Source organism: Miniopterus natalensis, chromosome 14, assembly GCF_054644295.1.
Source record: "Miniopterus natalensis isolate mMinNat1 chromosome 14, mMinNat1.hap1, whole genome shotgun sequence".
Taxonomy (NCBI): domain Eukaryota; kingdom Metazoa; phylum Chordata; class Mammalia; order Chiroptera; family Miniopteridae; genus Miniopterus; species Miniopterus natalensis.
Genome location: NC_142094.1, coordinates 50,621,397 through 50,639,881, shown reverse-complemented (window position 1 = coordinate 50,639,881; position 18,485 = coordinate 50,621,397).

Below are 18,485 nucleotides of genomic sequence, written 5' to 3'. Positions count from 1 at the left end.
GAAAAATAGAAATACAGAGGAATAGATACCTGAGGCTATCGGGTGGCTACGAAGCTCAGTTTTAATTTCTTTAAAACAGTTACTTTTCCCGCCTGCTTTTTGGTTGGGCTTGTCCCAGATTCTAATGGTGTGGTGTGATCAAAAGAGTGTAGAGGGCGTGTAGCCACTGGAACCCAACTGGCCTGATTCAGAGTCTCCTCGCTGAGCCTCTGGGTCTCAGTCCCTCCATAGGGAGCATGAAAATAATAATACTGACATTTTTCTTGAAATACAATTTTTTTTTTAAAGTTTCTACTCCTCACAAACTACCAAAACTCAGCACCCAGAATCTACCCACTGACCCAGCAAGAATAATCACAATCTGATGCTGTTCTGATGGGACAGGGGCATGCAAATTACCTGACTGGGACCTCAGCTCAGTTGCTCTGGGAAACTTCTTTTGAAATGAATGATCCAAGCACGAGATTGGTGTTTGGACTGGACGGCTGCTCAGGTCCTTTCAACGCCGGCGTTCCATGATCGTAGGGATAGAAATTGTTTTCTAGAAGGAAAGTAACGTGTCAAGTTAAATTTGCACCCATTTATACAGTCACCAGACTCGACAGAGTTCCAGTTAGTTTACTGACTTGTTTAAGGAAAGAAAAAACAAACCAGGTCTTGCAGCCACGGGGGTTGGACTGCTTCATGGAAAAACTTATCTGTAGCACGACAGGCTGAAGAAGGAATTTAGGAGGCCTCTGTGTACGGTCCTCTCCCAGGGGCACTTGTCTTCTCTCCTTCGAAGTCTGGTGCTGGCTGTTAGGTTCACGAAGTATTTTTTCCTAGGAGATGTCGGGAATCCTTTCTGCGGCATCAGGGCAGGTGCATTTTGGGGGGTGAGGGTGGGGGGAAGGCTGTCATTATTTGGATTCCTAAAGTAAAACCCTGGGAACTGTATCATCCCAGAGAATGCATTTTTGAAATAACATCTAAGGAGCGAGTAGGTAACGAGAAGACAATTCTTACTTGCAACAAAAAGTCCTACGCGTGGCCACAGCCACTGCATTGCTTATTAGATAGTTCCAAGATGTTCAAATGAGGTTAAAAAGGGGAACAACTAGATGCCAGAGAGAAAATCCCGACCGATATTAGGCTGACGTCGTGATTTCCCCTAGAAAATCACGGCCTTTTCAATGATTTTTAACCAAGAAAATAGTAGCTCACTTTGTGTGGTCAGCGTGTGGGTGAAACATGATTACACAAAGAATTTGAGCAATTGCACTGCGTTCTGTGCATTTTAACACTTGGTTGCATAGAACATACTTCCCTTTCATTATTGTTTTGAGCGCAATCAGACCAACTTTTTGGAAACGTTTTTGTACATTAGCATTCAGCACAGCCTATAGATGGGCTTTAATAGTCACTTAACCATCCGCTTTGCCGGGGGGACTGTCAATCAGCCAGCGCTCTGCTCCCTCCCCCCAGGTAGTTGGTAATGATGGGGACTCCAGTGTACCAGGTACAGCTACTTAAAGGTCTTCAGCTCCACTGAATTCAATAGGCCGCTGTGTCCTAGGGTTCTGTGGATGTAGAAGTTTGAGTTTCCCTCAATTGGGGGAAGTCGTAGAAAAATACTGTGGGGGTTAAGACCATGGAAATGAGTTACACGCTACATAGGGTACAGCTCAGAAGGAAAAGCATATATCCCATCGTGCATGACGGGGGGAAAAAGGGTCATGGCCTGAAAAGAAAATTGGGTGGAAAGAGAAGCTACTAAGGTGAAAAATGTGATCTTCCATCGACGTGTGCAGATGGATCCTCAGATCTTGCACATCAGGACATTGAGGCACGTGTTGACCAGGGAGAATGGGGCCACTGAGTAAACAAACCTTCCCTCCCCAACTCCAGGGCGATTGGAGAGTTACACTCTTGACCAAAACCCAAGCTGCCACCACCCGCCTGACAAGGCCTGGCGAGAATCAGAGAGCCTGGTGGGGTGGGGGTGGGGCGGAGGTGCTCCCACTTCCCTCGTGTCCTAGGTGGAGGACAGTCTGGAGTCTTTCACGGGAGTGGGTAAGAGGGGTCTCTGAAGGAGAGTGCTAGGGTTCCCAAAAGCTACTCCCCAGCTCTGTGTCCAGGGGCAAGTTATTTGACCCCTCAGCCTCAGTTTCCTCATCAGTAAAATGTGATAATACAGTGTTGGTCTCTCAGTATTGTCTCGGATCAAGTGACACAATCCGTAAGAGCATTTAGGATAGTGCTAAATAAAATAAGAAATGCGAAGAGAAACTAGCTGTCTTTTCAAAGCAGCCTCCTGTTATTTGGCATTCCTGAGATATCCTAGTTTTCCAATTTCTCTTCTAGGATAGGCCCCCAAATGAGCATAGTGATAGTGGTTAATATGAACAGGTTGTCCACAGGGGTGCAGTTTCCCGGGGGTGAGAACTGCTTCTGTTCAAGCCGCCGCTCCCCATTTCCTTGCGATTCGCCACAGACTCTGCCCCCTCTTCCTCAGCGGAGGTGCAGTAATGAGTTTGGATGCAATTAACATCTCCTGCTGTCATTTGCTTTCCCTATTGCTTACGGTTTTCTCTTGTCTAATGACTACAAGTCTGGGGCTCCTATTTTTAACACACATTTAAGTCCTGACAGGTGACAGCTCTTGGGCTATAATCATTCATTAAGGAATTGGATTCTCAGCAGGTAGCTGTGAAAAGCGGAAGGGAGACTGACTTATTAGGGAAGGTCACCCGACAGTAGTGACGATTTTGACATAGCTGGAACATGGTCTAACAGAGAGGAACAGAAAATGCCCGGTCAACAGCAGAGCTCTCAATCACGGGAACTAAGAGCCGTAAGTTATGCAACAGGCAGACGGAGGGAGCAGGGGCAGTGCCAGGAGTCGCTTCGATCTGCCTGCTCCCTGCTCTGGGCCCGCGCGGCCTTCCTGGAAGTGGGTGAATTCACCCTGCTATTTCTGGCAGGGGCTCTGGTTCTCAGGCTCCTTGGTCTACCAGTGCCACTTCTAAAGTAAGAAATATGTTGTCTGCCTGTTACCCAGTCCTCAGCACCACACACGCCCTTGCAGTGACGTACGGGAAAGTCCTGTACAAACTGGACCACAAACTAAAACTATACAGAAGAGAACCTAATCTTTGCATCACTATTTTTGGGCACCTCACCTGGCTTGAAGCTGATGTACCATCTTTTCCTAGAATGAGGGGGGTATCAATATGCATGACACACACACATCACACATATGCAGGCAGATGCACGGATATGTAATAATACTGGAACATATGCCCTAGTTACCTGTTATCACGTAATGTAGGAATTGCCTATAAAGAAGAGATGTTTATCCCTGAAGATATAGGAAATACTGTCATTTGAAAAAAGCCTAAGGAAAACCACAGAAATTATTTGTCCCCTCCCTACTGTTCTTTTCTTCTGTTTTATTTTTATTACTGGTGTTAGAAAGTTTTCACTTTTAACTTCTCCTTAGAGGTAGGCCAACAGTTCCCACATCGCCGTGTCTGGCCCTACCCTGAACCACAAATCTATTTTCTAAGACGCTCAGTAGACATCTGTCTCTGGTTGTCCACATCAGAGTCCAGAACCTCAAACCTCACGTCTAACTCTGTGTGCTTGAACTTCCCCTCAACAAGACCTGCTACTAGTATTGTCTTCCTTTCTGCATTTTATGGGCTTCTCTCATCACCTTGACCCATTCAGTAGTCCTCCCTCCACCTCTTCCATTCTCCCAGCAGCTCTTCCTCCCTGTTCTTGGGGAGCGTGCGTGATAGGACTTGAATCCGACTTGGTTCTTTTACTTAAAACCTTCCACGGCTCTCTCTGCCCTTGAGAATGAACTCCAGAATTCTCGGTAAGATGTACAAACTCCTTCCCGTCTTGCTTTTGCTGTTTATCAGGAACCTGGTCCCACTGGGCTCGCCTTGGCAGCCTTCGGCTCCAGCTATGCAAATGTCCTTGCTGTCTTTGAAATCCAGCCTAGCCGTTCTTGCCTTCGTGCCTTCGGAACGTTCTCTCCTCTGCTTGGAATGCCCTTTTCATCTCCGCAAACACTGCTCACTGACCAAGTTCCAGCTCACTTGATACCTTGTGGGTGACGCTTTCCCCGGCTGCCCCAGCCTGCTTTAGAATCGGTTCCCTCGTTGGGGACCTCATGGCGAACCCTGCGTAATTCAACCAGAGACCTCCATTGGCTGCTCCCTCCACCAGGCTGTGAGCTGCCTGGGGGCCAGGACTGGCAACTGTGTGTTTCCATTACCTAAGGCAGGCTCTAGCTTCTACTTGGAGTAGAATGTTTTCTGGATAGAAAAATATAAATTAATCGATTAACTCTGATCTCTTGAGTTTGCCTTCAAGGAGTGCTTAAACTTTCATAAACTCCCCCGTGGTTTAAAAAGTAGGGTAGTGACAGTTAATCACAGCTAGAAAAAAAAAAATCTTAGCTACTATATCCCGTTCAACCATCAGCCTTTGTAAATTTAACATTTGCGGTTAAGAGATGGAAAATGCCTCTCCCAAACTTACTTGGGGCAGAGTGCATTAGAACCCAGGCTGGTCCCCATCCGTAGTTCAGGGGCCTTTTTTTTCTGATGCCTTCATCGGAAGCATCCAGAACAGGAATTATACGCAATACTCTCGTGCCATGGGTTTAACCTGCCATATGGGTGTGGGTAACTCTACAGATCAAACCGCTAGTTTATATAAATAAATTCTGAAACAAAAACTGTTGTACTTGACCCCTAGGCAGTGAATCAGGTTGAAAGGGAGCAGCTAAAAAATGTCAACAGCTCTGCCCATGAGGGGTGTTGGAAGTCACAGGAAAGGAGAAGTCAGTAGTAAGAAAGACGTTTTAGGCTTGGTCATGTTCAGAGCATCGAACTAAACTCTGAGCTGCCTTTTTAAACCGTGTGACCAGCCGGCACAGGCTCCGGATCCCACAGCATCCTGAGAGCCACACCCAGGTCCTCCCAGAAGACAAGGGATAAGTGAAGACAAAACAGTCTCGTCTTTGTCCAGCCTTGAAAAAGAAATTGAATTGGAATCTGAGAACACGAATTTATTCATTTCAAAAATTAACAGAATAGGTATTGAGTGCTAAGCCCTGTTGCCCCCATTTTACAGATTAGGAAGTGAGGCCTGAGGAGGTAAATAATTGGTCTAGGGTCACAGATCAAGTGACAGGAAACCTAGAACCCAGGTCTGACAGCATCGTAACCACCCTAGTCTGCTGTTTTGTTCATAATGGTAAAAAACACTTGGGACTTTTGATTGTGGCTGAATTAATTAGCCTATGCCAGAAGAAGTGGAACCCGGTCTAACTGGGGGTGGTGGGAAGGGTTTTCTGGAATGCAAAGAGGAAGAGCTGGTTCCAGCTCCAGCTGAGATCTAGGGGCAAGTTCTTAGTGGGCCTTGTGGTGAGACTTTGGGCAAAAAGACAGGATTGATTGGGCACAGGCACTGGGCTGTGTGCTTGACATGTGGCCATGGCACCTCTGAGAACTACCACCCCTCCATCGAACATGGCAGAACTCTTCAGATCTGGAACTGAGACAACTGTGTCAACGTGACTTAGTTGTTTGTTCCAGGAACCCTTCCCTAGGGAACAAGAAGACTGTAAACCAATAAATAACTGCACAGTTTGCTTCAGAAAATTCCTGGAGCTCAATTTACCTGAGGCAACACGCAAACAGCTTGCGAGCTCAACAAGCTGACTCGTCAAGACTTGCTTCCAGCCCCTTGCCCTGCTGGACCCACCGATCCTACACGATGATGCTACACACTCTGCCCCAGCTCAGTCAGCTCTGCCTTGAAAGAGCTGCCACAAATCACGTGTGACAAGACCTTAAAGCCCTATAAATATCCACTTTGACTTTCCCTTCGAAGACACTAAGTAAGTTCCAGCAAATATGGCTTTGCTGTGTCAAGTGCTCTAGTGACCTTTTGGGGAGTACGGCACTAGGACCCATTTCATTGGTGTGGAAACTGAGGTTGAGAGGCCAAGCAACTGCCCTTAAGTAACACAGACAGTAAATCTGGCAGAACTACACTCAAATCTGGATGTTCTCTTGCCAACAGCAGGTTACCATGGTAGCCTTAGCTTCCTTAGCTGTAAAAGGAGGGAATCGCATTGGCTCATGAAGACTAAGATTCTTTCTTGCTTGCTTATAACTTCGATAAAAATAAATTTAACTATTTTTGAAGCCAGAATAAATTTTCTTCCTTTCTTCCCTAAATTTTCTTCCACTTCTGCTGGAATATTTCCTTGATTTGTGTTTTGTGTGTTTTTGTCTCTCTAAATAAATTGCAAGCCTAGTAGGAAAAAACCCCACTCCATCAGATATTTTTATTGTGGTAAAAGACATAAAATTAACCATTTTAGCCATTTTAAACTGCACGATTCACTCATTCAAAAAGATTGTGTGTGATCTTCACCTCTCCAGTTCCAGAACAGTGTCATCACCCCCAAAGAAAGCCCCATATCCATTACGCTTTCTCCATTGCCCCCTTCCTGTCCCTTGGCAACAACAGTCTCTATTCTGTCTCTATGGATTTGCCTATTCTGGATATTTGATTTAAATTAGATCATGTAATTAATGTGTGCCTTTCATGCCTGTTTTTCCCTCCTTAGCATCATGTTTTCAACGCCCCTTCAGATTTTCTGTTTTGTCTGTTCAGGTATATCTTTGACAATGAACCAGCCAAACCCATGAATTATTATAATTGAGAGTGTCTCCTTCCCGGAGAGGAGAAGTGGTCTTCAAGGGTGACAATGGGAAGGGAAACCCTCCACATCCCATGGCCACTTGACTTAAGGAGAGCTCTCCATCACTTTCCCCAGGCCCTGGGCTGAGCCGGATAGATAGGTGTGTGCAGGAAGGGCGAGGGACCAGCCATTCGGCTTCGTGGTGTCTTTGTTGGCCTCACACCCACACACACACACACACCCACACACCCACCCACCCAGGTATGTGAAGCCAGTGTGGTGGCTGTCAGATGAAGCCTAGTGACAGGGTGAGATAGCAGCTGGGATGCACCTGCCCTAGGACAGACAGACAGACAGACAGACAGACACACACACACACACACACACACACGTGTATGTGAAGCCAGTGTGGCGGCTGTCAGATGAAGCCCAGTGACAGGGTGAGATAGCAGCTGGGATTCACCTGCCCTGGGACGGCTCATGTCCAATGTCCCCAGACTGAGCGGAGGGCGGCTGGGGGCAGTTTTCCTGGGCGTGCCCGGGGAGCAGCTCTGCCTCCTAACCCCTCACGCAGACAGAAGGCAGTCTCCAAGGCGGCCTGGGGCGGGCGTGCCCCGCAGCTAGTGCTGAGCCCCCGAGCTGCTGGGACTGGAAAGGACGCCCCCGAGGAGCACGGAAGGAAGGTCCCCTGCAGCGCTCCCAGAGTCCTCTCCCCAGGCTCCTAAAACTGGCAAAGAAAATTAAGGGTGCGCCTAATACTGGCCAATCTAACTCACGGTTTTGGTGCCAGGGACTGACACCCGTCTTTTCTCCAGTGACAGCGCCTTCGCTTCCTTTCCCAGTCTGTCCAGTTGAAAACTGATGCTTCGTGCATCAACTAGTAGGACATTTGTGTCTTTTCCTCAGAGGATTTCTTTTTCAGCCCCCCTCCCCCTGCCAACCCCAGGTTATATATAATATGGGATGTAAAAATACCAAAAAAAGTCATCATGTTTCCTCTTCTCAACTTTTAAGGTAAAGACAAAGGGCCACACTGAGTTCAGAAATGCTTATCATATAAATATTGCATAGAAAATCATAGGTTGAGATAAATGTCGCCAAAGCCTCTGAGACGTATGACCACAGACCGTTTATGAGGCCACTTAAATACAGCAGCTCTCCAGGGTACCAAGAGCGCTGTGAAATGATAAAATGTTAGCTTTTAAAAAATAGATGGCAGCGTCTAAGGCAGGACGGCTGAACCAGGGGATAGCTGTCATAATCCCCTGAAAATGACTGTGACTTTCATATGTGTGTCTCTTTCTGGAGTGAAGACAACAGAGTATCTTCCTTGTCTTTTTTTCTCTGTTTTCTTTTGTAATATTAAGGCAGAAATTGTCAACCTTTTTTGTCTCATACACACATAAACTAATTACTAAAATTCCGCGGCACACCATAATATATATATATATATATATATATATATATATTTTACTGATCTGACAAAAAGCATAGGTGTAATTTTCATTCATTCGCACCGAACAGCTATTGTTGTGTTGGCTGCTATCACTTTTTAATTTGATGATCTAAGGGAAAAGAGGTTAGTGCCCCTAAGTGGTCAGGTATTGTATGTTTTAAACATTCTTGCTGCGCATGGGTTGAAAATCGCTGTACTAAGGGGTTGGTAACCCAAGGATAAGAAGATTCTTTGCTCTAAGAGGTGAATGACAGTAGTGACTTTAAAGGTTTGTTGCAATCCTGAGGTTCTCTAAAATCAGCCATGTATTAATCAAGGGTATTTTCTTAGCTGATATATTGCCTCTGACAAGCAGAAGATTGGTAGTTATTGGCTCTTGTTGATTGTTTCCAAAAAATTGCCCACCAATTACTATCATGTCTGTGGCCCATTCTTAATGTCAGCATGAGACTTAGTTATTTCACAATCTCCTTGCAATTGCCACTGACTTAAACAGTGTTTATTCCCCATTTTAAAAGTACGTATTGAATAATACTATAAATTGAGTTACCATATTTGGTAAGCTTAAATATGTTTAACTTAAACAGTAGATGACATTCTGCGAAGGAACATTCTGCCATACGGGTCCACAGTTTCTCCTTCTCGACTCCCAAATCCAGAAAGCTCTGAAGACAGAGATTTTCCATAACCCCTTTGAGAGTAAATGTGACCTGACACGAACTCATTTGGCAGCAAAACCTTATCTGAACTGGTGTGAGGCTATTTATAGTCTTTTATCCACTTAGTATGAATAATCATATACTTCACTACAGATGCATGAATATTTGATTATGAAATGCTGACCTGAACCCTGCTAGGGGGTTACATCATATATATGTACCATACTGCCTTTCTAAACCCCCCAAAATACATCTGGCCCCACAGGGCCTCCGATAAGAGGTTGTGGACCTGTACCATATATTTTGCATATCTATGTATATACACATATATGTATAATATAAAATATTTACTTTGACATTTTCAATATGTGGGTTTGTATGTCTGTGTGGTCACTCTTAAAATACTGCATCTCTCCAAACTAGACTGAGATACAGTGAGTTATTTCTGATCTCTGATAAATGTACTTTTTTTTTTTTTTTGGACCGAATTTTTTTTTTAATAATTTTTATTTTTGTTTAAAGTATTACAGATGTCCCTTTTTCTCCCCAATGACCCTTCTCCCCCCTTTCCTTCCCCCTCCCCAGTCCCTCTCCCCACCATTGTCCGCGTCCTTGGGTTGTGCATATATGCATATAAATTCTTTGGTTACTCTCTCCCCCTCCACCCCCTCTCCCCCCTCCCTCTGACATTTCGTCAGTCTCAACTATGCTTCCATGTCATTGAATCTATTCTGCTCATCAGTTTATTAAGTTCTTTAAAAAGGACTTGTTCACTCTGTCTCTACTAATGCTTTGCAAGTACAGGCGGAGGGAACGTAAGGAAGAGTAGCTGCCTGATATGGAGACTGGGTCTATCTTGTTCTATATTCTATGGGGCCCAGTGCATTGTATGTAAAATAAATGAATAAAGTCATACATTGCTTTGCTTTATAGTAAAACAACAATAGAATAATTACACTGGTTGGAAACGAAAGGTCTAAGAGCCTAATCATCTTTTTTTGTCACAATTGCTCACAATTGTCATTTAAGCGTGCTGTGAGCCTAGGCCCTCCGAGCCATCACACCATCATCTCTCTCCCCTAGGCAAACACGATTCAACCCTTAGACGTCCATCCAGAGTTTCAGCCCAGGGTGACCCAAGAGAGAGGCATTTTCAGAGGCATTCTTAGCTCAGATGTTTCTGCAATATGGGTCAGGAACATACACTTAGAGTTCAAGTTCATCTGATATGTACATCAGAGAAAGGAAGTCTGAATGGCTGGTTGGATATATTTAATGTATTTAAGGAAAACAACCATATCACTAAGTGACATAGAAATGATGCTGTTTCTGTAAGCAAGATTCATAGAATCAAATACCTGGGTCCCCATAATGTAGAGACAGAACCAGGAGCTCTTCCGTGGGGAATATACTTTAATTTCAGTATTGTCGGGAAGGCACCAACATCTCCCCACTCCTACCCTCCATTAGCTCAGAAATATTGGATGAAAACAGAGACACCCTGTCCTCCTAAGGAGGCAGCCAGATCAGCAGGACTTGGCTGTGACGTGCTCAGGTGTCTTGACTTCTCATAGTAAGACTGCATCTGTGGGGGGTGGGGGCAGCGGCTGTGGTGATAGAAAAAGGAGAGACGGGGAGACAAATGTTGGCAGTGCCCACCCAAGCCCCCCCTAGGGAAGAAAGGAGAGTAAGTCTGAAAGTCAGCAGACTTCCAGTATTCCGGCTCGTGGGAGAAAAGGGTGCATTGGTAAATCGTAGGCTGATGCCTTTACTGTCCAATTTTGCAAAGAACCTTCCCTTGTTCTGACCTGCCCTATGCTCACTAAGCAACCTTTTGATTATAATGATCTTCCCTGGGTATAGCGAGAGAATATCTGATCTTGGGACAACTGTGTTGTAATTATTAAATTGGCTTTCTGATGTTACTCATCAGGCTCCGGAGCTGACCCAGGAAAATGCATTCTTACCAAGTAGGTTTCTGGGTGTTTCAGGCCAAAGGCCCCTTGTGCCTCCCAGGGAGGTCTCCTCATGTCAGCCTCTGCATTGCTCCCCACCATCCCAGTCCGAAGCCTCAACACTGAGTTTCTTGCAAACAGTAATTCCGCTATGGTAAGAAAAATGTTCTAGCTTGCATTGTATTTCTATTGTATGGCACTGGTCTAGAGTCCTTACTTTTGGCCCATGTGTCTGGCAGTCAGCAACACCTGCTTCATTCTTTGTCACTTTTCAAGTGTGGATGTGTGATCTCCCTGCCAGAGTGTGAGTGCCGCTGGGACAGGCTCAGAGTCCTAGGAAAGCTGTTTCCCATGCGACACACTCAGTACAGAGTACCGCCAACCTTTTAAGAACAGCTGAGCGATGAATCACAACTTAAAGACGAATCCCAGGCAGCCTCCAAATAGTTAAGCTCTCCAGTGACTTCGGAGCACATCTAATGTGAAAAAATTTTACTTTTGTCCGTATAGATATATGAACACTCAAAAGATTTGAGGAGGGTTGTAAGCATTTGTCCTTTGGGGAGGGAGTTCTATTGGTTGCCTGGTTTGAAAAAAATTTATATTGTCTATTTTTTCCTGTACTTGCAAGGGTGCTTTCTGCAATACCGTAAGGACTTTACTACTCTTCATGTTACACTTACACTTTGTACAATATTTTTTTAGATCTTTAGAGTTTTGTGGCTCTGGGGATATTGAAAAAAATTAGCAGCACAATTCTGTAAGGATGGCACGTTGTCCCCACCAGGCCAGGAGCCATGCTGACCACTGGACTGTGCTGTTTTGTCTTAGTCTCCATGGAGGAGGTATTGCTATAACTGGGGTGATTCCCACTTGAACAAAAGAAAGAAAGGATTTGAAGTTGTTTATATGAGTAAATGGGACTAGTGCACACCAAGCAGAGGAGGGGGTCACTGTTTCTCATAAATATCATTGGGAGGATTTTTATAGAGAGACTAGTGTCAGTCAACAGTTTTCAAATTCCACTGAGATCAATCATGAGTCTGTAAAAATTAATACACAGAAATCTCATTTAAAATGGAGCCAGGAAGCTAGAAGAGAACTCTCAGGCACCATGACTCAACACGCCCCAGCAGGAAGAGATGTACCGGGCACCTCCGACAGGAAGTGACAGTGCTTTGCTACCTTAGCCCAGTACCAGCCAATGAAAAGTCACTATACTTCCAACTTTCAGTTTCCTCCATTGACTCTTTGTTTGCAATAGCCCTTCCCAAGTCCATGAAAGAGCAATCCTCTCCTTTGTTTCTCTGGCCTTGCATGTGGTTTAGACCACATGCCCCCAATTGCAATTCTTTGTTGTTCCCGAATAAACCCATTTTTCTGGAGAAATATCTGGCTATTTGTTTAACCTCAACAAGTCCAAACAGCAAGGGGAACTTGCGTTAGCTGTCAAGGAAACGTCTGCTGATAGCATGAGCTATTAAATAGTAGACCAGGCCTTTAAATCTCATGTTGAATCTCGTCAGTTTCCGTGGTCTGCACTGATCTAGGTCAGAGGTTTTCAACCGGTCTGCCATGGCACATTGGTGGGCCAAAAGGGGCACACGAAGTGCCAAAAGAATTTTTAAAACATGCAATACCTAACTATTTAGTCAGGGGCATTGACCTCTTTTCCAAATTGTCAAACAAACAAAAATGACAACAGCCAACACAACAATAGCTGTCCAGTGTGAATCAAAATTCTACCTATTTTTTTTCTGTCAGATCAGCAAAAATCATATTTTTTGTTGTGCTGAGAATTTTAGTAATTAGATTATGTGTGCCATGAGATGAAAAAGGTTGAAAATTGCTGATCTAGGTATATAGCCTTGCTTAGGATACGGGTATTGTTTACTAGACATATCAAGATCCTTCCCATGCTGGAGATTCTGGAATTTTTCTGAGTGACTCAGTTTTACTCAGGAATGCCTATTTTAAGAAAGAAAACAAAACCCACATTATTTCAGAATTGATCACAGAATCATTTAAGCACAAGGAATACTAAAATGTAAAATTTAATGGCTTTATAAAAATCCCTGGGGTGCAGAAAAGTCACTGGAACATCTAATAATGTTTACTCTTTAAAAGCATTTTAAAATAGGGACCCTTAAGATAGCAGGTGAGTTCCTGTAGTTAATATAACAGATACTTTAAGTCGGTAAAATTTCCGCAGATTTGTCACTGTTTCTTAAGTTGGGAACAAAGAAACCCAATACCCTGCAAGCTATAAAAGAGAGGTAAGCAAAAATACAAACTCCCATTGCCCTCAGCACTTTTCATCTCTGAAATGCAATTCCAAGAAAAAGAGAACACTCTGGATAGTTGCTTTTAGCATTCACAATCAATGCAAAATTGTAGAGTTGAGTAACTTTCTAAATTGACTTACTCTGAAGTGGCTGTGGGTTAAGAATCATTAAACAAGCACTTTTGCTTAGCATATAACAAACAGGTCTTTTAATCCAATGTTGGGGAAGATTATTTTATTTATTCAGCTGTGGTTTCTGTGGAATTTTAAGTGTAATAAAAAGGGGCTGTTTGTTTGGATGCATGGAGTATTATATATATTTTTGCTATTTTTTGGTGGTTCTTTTCACTTAAAGATGGTGGGTGGAGTTGCAAGGAAAGGGGCAGAAAGGTAAGGAGGCAGTATTCCAAATGATAGACTTTGCAAAGCAATAAACTCCTTCTATCTATCAGAGCATCTCAGGGATTTCCACAGTCCTGATCCAGCTCTGTGGGAAGTGAATCTGAGTAGCAGGGAAACCGACTGATTTCCTCAAGGTCATTGGACACAGCGGCAAACACGCTCAGAGCCGAGCAGTCCGTCTTTGGTCTCTGGCCATCTGCTCGCACAAGTTTTCTGCTCTCCTAGAGTTTTACCCACAATTCCCACAATCAGCTGGCCTAATGACTAGGAAAACTCATTTACAAATAGTTAAAGGTGGAACAGCTCATGCTATCTCTGCAATCAGGACACTGAAAGACTGACAAGGTCATGCGGTTAAGAACTGAAAAATTAAGAGAAACAAAAATAAAGTCTGTTAAGATAGCCCTACACTCCAAATATTAAATTCAATGTGAAAACCTCTTATGGAAAAAGTACAAACAATAGTTTAAAATTTTTTCTACTCCTAATTATTAGCAATACTGAAATTCTCAGGAAGAAATCCAAACTTCAGACATTTAAAATGCATCCTGGTTAGGTTTTGTGTGATCAACAGGAAGAAAACAGTGTGGTACTGCTAATTAACAGCTCTGAGCTAGCGATGGGGAAAGCGGAAAGAAGGAATTGTGAGCTTTGAGAGATGTGGAAAATCAGAGCTTTAGGAAACCGTTCATGAGAAATTAATGCTGCTGTGAAGACAATGGATGTTTTTCTGGATGTTTCTGGTTCATTCAAGAAGAACTGAAGACGTGCCCAAGAGAAGAGCTAGTGAGGGTCCAAGTCAAGGACTTGCTTCAGGTACAGAAGGTGTAACGTAGAAATATGCTCAGAGGGAATCTTTGCCCAACATTCAAGTGAAGGCCAAGGGTTAAGATGTGGACAGTCACCTCCAGCGCTTTCTTGGGCGATGCTAAGATGACTGCAAAGATCACGCAGTCTCCTCCTTGGGGCTGCTGGTTTTCCAGTCTCGTACAAAAGTAGCCGGGTTTGGAAACTTAGTCACTGCTCCATCAAGTGATCAGATCTTATTGATTTAGAAACTCTCCCCCTCCTCCCTCAAACAGGTAAAAAGACTATTGATGAGGAAAATGAAATCCACCAAGTATTTATTTATAGTATTAATACTTCTTTGATTACATGATAAGAGCTATTTAGTAGAGATCCTTTAGAGCAGGGTAAAAGGGGGGATTTCAGGAGAGGTGTATTTCTCAGGAAGTAGTTCAATGGAGTTTGCTTAAAAATTATTGCAATGGAGCAATACAATTTGGGACCTACTGAATCACAAATTAGAAGATGTGGGAGCAATATTCTAGATAGAAATTTAATGTGGAGGGGGTGTGTGAAGGGGAAGAAAGAGAAATTAATTTAATTCCACTTGCTGATGTGACTGTAGCACAACTATTTTTAGGTATAATCCAAACAGTGCATATCTTCTCCATTTTGATTAGTAGCAAATTGGCAGGAAGTCAAAAGAATTAGTATTTCTCAGCACATCATGCCAGAAACGTACAAATAAAACTCAATTATCTGTGCCAATGTGTCTAATTTGAATTACTGCTAAGGTTTTCATTTATTTTTTTCTTTCCAAAGAACGAACGGGTCCAGCTTTGTTAAAGAAAAATTTTTTTTAAGCCTTTCTCTAATGGCAGCAAAAGTTAATAGAATACCTTTGCTTTAGCCCCTTGGTGAGAAGCTCTTGCTAAAAAAAAATTTAAATGTGAATATCATCCTGATACTTTGGGTGCAGAATTTCCGCCCGGCAATTTTACACGTTGCCAGAGGAAGTCGGCACATTCAACAAAATGCAAAATTAAAATAAGCTAGGAGAACGTGCTTAACCAGGAAAGGTTTCACAATAGCCACTTAGAAGTTGTTAATAATTCCAGTTCCAAAGAAAGCAGGGACTGAAAAAATAAACTCCAAGTTCACCAAGGGAAGAAGCCACCTGTGATACCAATCATACATTTTACATTGTAGGGAGAATTTATAGATGCTGCAGTATCTTGTTACACGTTAGAGAACTTCATCGTCTGTGACCTGAACATTTCCAAGGTAGCCAATCAATGAGTCTTGATCACACTGAAGTTCACTGTTTTTAGTGTTAATGACTTCAGGACTTTGTCACACACAAACCCGTGGGGTAAGGTGGGTTCTCTGCATATTTGTAGCCCTCTACCTGTCACTTCTGTTGTGCATTGTTTTACCAGATTAAGTGGGATTGGCAGTTTCTTCCACTGCTTTAGCTAATGGGACAGCCAGCCCAGCTTCCCATATTTCCACTATAAACGAATGCCTCTTTAGCAACAGCAAAAAGCAGTTTTCATGGGTAGCTGGAATCACTAGCACAGTTCTGTTTTTGAATCCTTATAATCCTTAGAGAATTCGGGGATCACGGAAAAATCTTTTTCCATTTCCTACAAATAAATGTAAACTGGTCCCCGGATTATTGTGGCCTCTTCTAATTCCCTAAAGAGCTTAGAGCTGTCTACTAGGCAGTTAAGTTATATATATTTGCTATTAAAGTTTAAAGGACTTTTCAGAATTTTAAGACCTGAGGTCCGATGGGCCTGTATGTATGCTTCAGGGCTGGGAAATTTCCTTTTTATTTAAATGTAAAGACATCTATACACAATAAGCAGATAGTAAGGGAACGGAGAACGTGAAGTTTTAACCTGGTACTTCAGTATTCTTCAGATGAAACTTTAGACATTTAACCTATTAATTGTGTAGTATAATTTAAAATAAAGAGGGAAAAAGCCCCTAATAAAAGACATCTTACATGCTCACGGTGGGGGTAGGAAGGAGAGAAATGACTGTATTTAGTACCTAGGGGAAAGGATAGTGAGATTTCATCCTGAAATTGAGTCTACAGTCTCCAAAATTAGTTTCTTTAAGTATTTAGATTGGTGTTTTCAAAGTTTTGCCACCCCCCCCCCCACACGCATTTTTATTTTTTTTCTGGAGAAAGGGGTTAAACTTCATAGCAGCTTGTGTGGGAACCACTACTGTTCCCGCAACCTTCTGCTGGTCTCTACAGCACCTACATCACTGACCTTCACCTACATCATGGACCTTCCTCCGAAGACTATCTCCTGGTCTTTGCAACAGCCCAGTGGAAAAAAAAAAAAACGATCAGAGCTGGCTTTCCTTAGTGGAGAGTCATTTGCTCATGTTAAGGCTCAGGACGAGCCCACACTTGGTCTTCTTCACTTTGGTTTCTTTACTGCATGACCATGAAATGAAGAGCCGGTTTGAAAATACAAAGATAAACCCTTAAGTCAACGTATTCTGGAGAATGTAGAACGAATCCCAGGTTAAAATGTCACTCTACTTCCCTTAGGTGCTAATTTTATGAAAACCATCCTATCCGTTGGGTGTCATAATTTTGTCAGGAAGTTTACAAATTTCACATTTGCTTTTTAACCTGTGACCTGCCCACCCAGAACTGCTGAAACGGTCTATTTCATTACACAAGAGAAAAAAAATATTTACTGAACAGCTCTCTTATAAATTTCTGCTTAACCGTGGAAACACGCTTCGTTCTAAACAGCCACTGGAGAAATGTGCACACGCCCATCATCTGTGGGCTGTGATTTTCTAATGGAAAACAAAAAGTCGTGGAAGCCACTTACCGTATTCCAAGTAGGCAGAGTGTTCGACGAGTTAGTCTTCTTTCCTGCGTTTCTGTGCCAAGTTGCAGCCCAGTTCCTTGGCTTGACGGTCACTTTTCTTTAGAAGGATACACAATTCCAAATGTTACTTCTTAAGGCAGGGCAGCCGTGGGGTCTTGAGGACACCTCCGAGGAGTCTAGAATACCTTCAAGCCGGTTGTGAACCCTTAGGGCGAGTCTGCAGCTCTCAGTAGGTGATGCCTTATTTGGTTTAGAGACATTTTGCTATCTTACTGAGTCATGAAAAGCTATTAAAAGAGCTCTCTGGGAAACCTGTATTTTGCACAAAGCAAACTGTCTTTTCCACGATCACTGACCCCTTACAGACACACGGTACATAGCCTTCATTGTGCTTCATTGGTATTTATTGCACATGGACCAATTCCTCACACAGTAGTTAGTTGCACCAGAGTATAAATACTTCGTAAAACACACAGAGGAAATAGAATTTATACACAAGTGCTCAATTTTACCAGCAGATTCACGTGGGCACTTGGACATAAAAAAATAATTAAAAAATCCTCAAGGTTATTATATTTATAATATGGATACAGTTACAGTACCATGATAAAAGAGTATAAAAAGGTATTTTTCCCCCAATATATCATTAGCTCAATAAAATAATAGACAACAGAAGTAGAGTTTGAATTTTATTTTAGTTTTTAAGATCTTCCCTCCCTCCCCATTAAAAAATACTTAATTTCTTTTTGTGCAAGGAACACCTCTGTGGACTTTACAATTCCTAACACTGTGCAAAAATGGCATTTGGAACTACCCCTTTTTTGTTGTTGTTTTTGTTTTTACCCACATGTGCAGTAATCTGAATTGTTTCCTCTTTTTATTTTTTTCCCCCCCTGTTCTGTCTTCAATGGACAGAGTCACATGTCACAGAGGCTCTCAGTGCCTGGTCCTTCCAACTAATATCGATACATAAATAAGCTGTTTAATATAAACAAGTCTTTCTATCTTGCTGTGCAATGTGCACAGAGTGAGGTAGAAACCCCTCCGCCTGACCGCCTGGGCGCCGGGGACAGAGGGAAGGCTGAAGCTCGCTGCGGGAATAGCTTACAACGTTCTCAGACGCGGCTTCTGCGTCCTTCCGTTCTTTCCCTTTGCTTTAAGCACAGGAGAAATCATTTCAGGAATTAGGCAGAAATTTCTCTGGAAAGCAAAAGGATACGGGCCCTGACACACTGTCCTGCCCCCTCGCCCCCCGGCTGACGGCTCCTGCTCCAGGAAGGGGGTGGAAGCCAAGTGGCTCGGCTTTTGACCCCCTAATGCGGCTCCCTTCCCCTACCCGGTCCTTGCAGAAAGTGTCACCTGGGAAA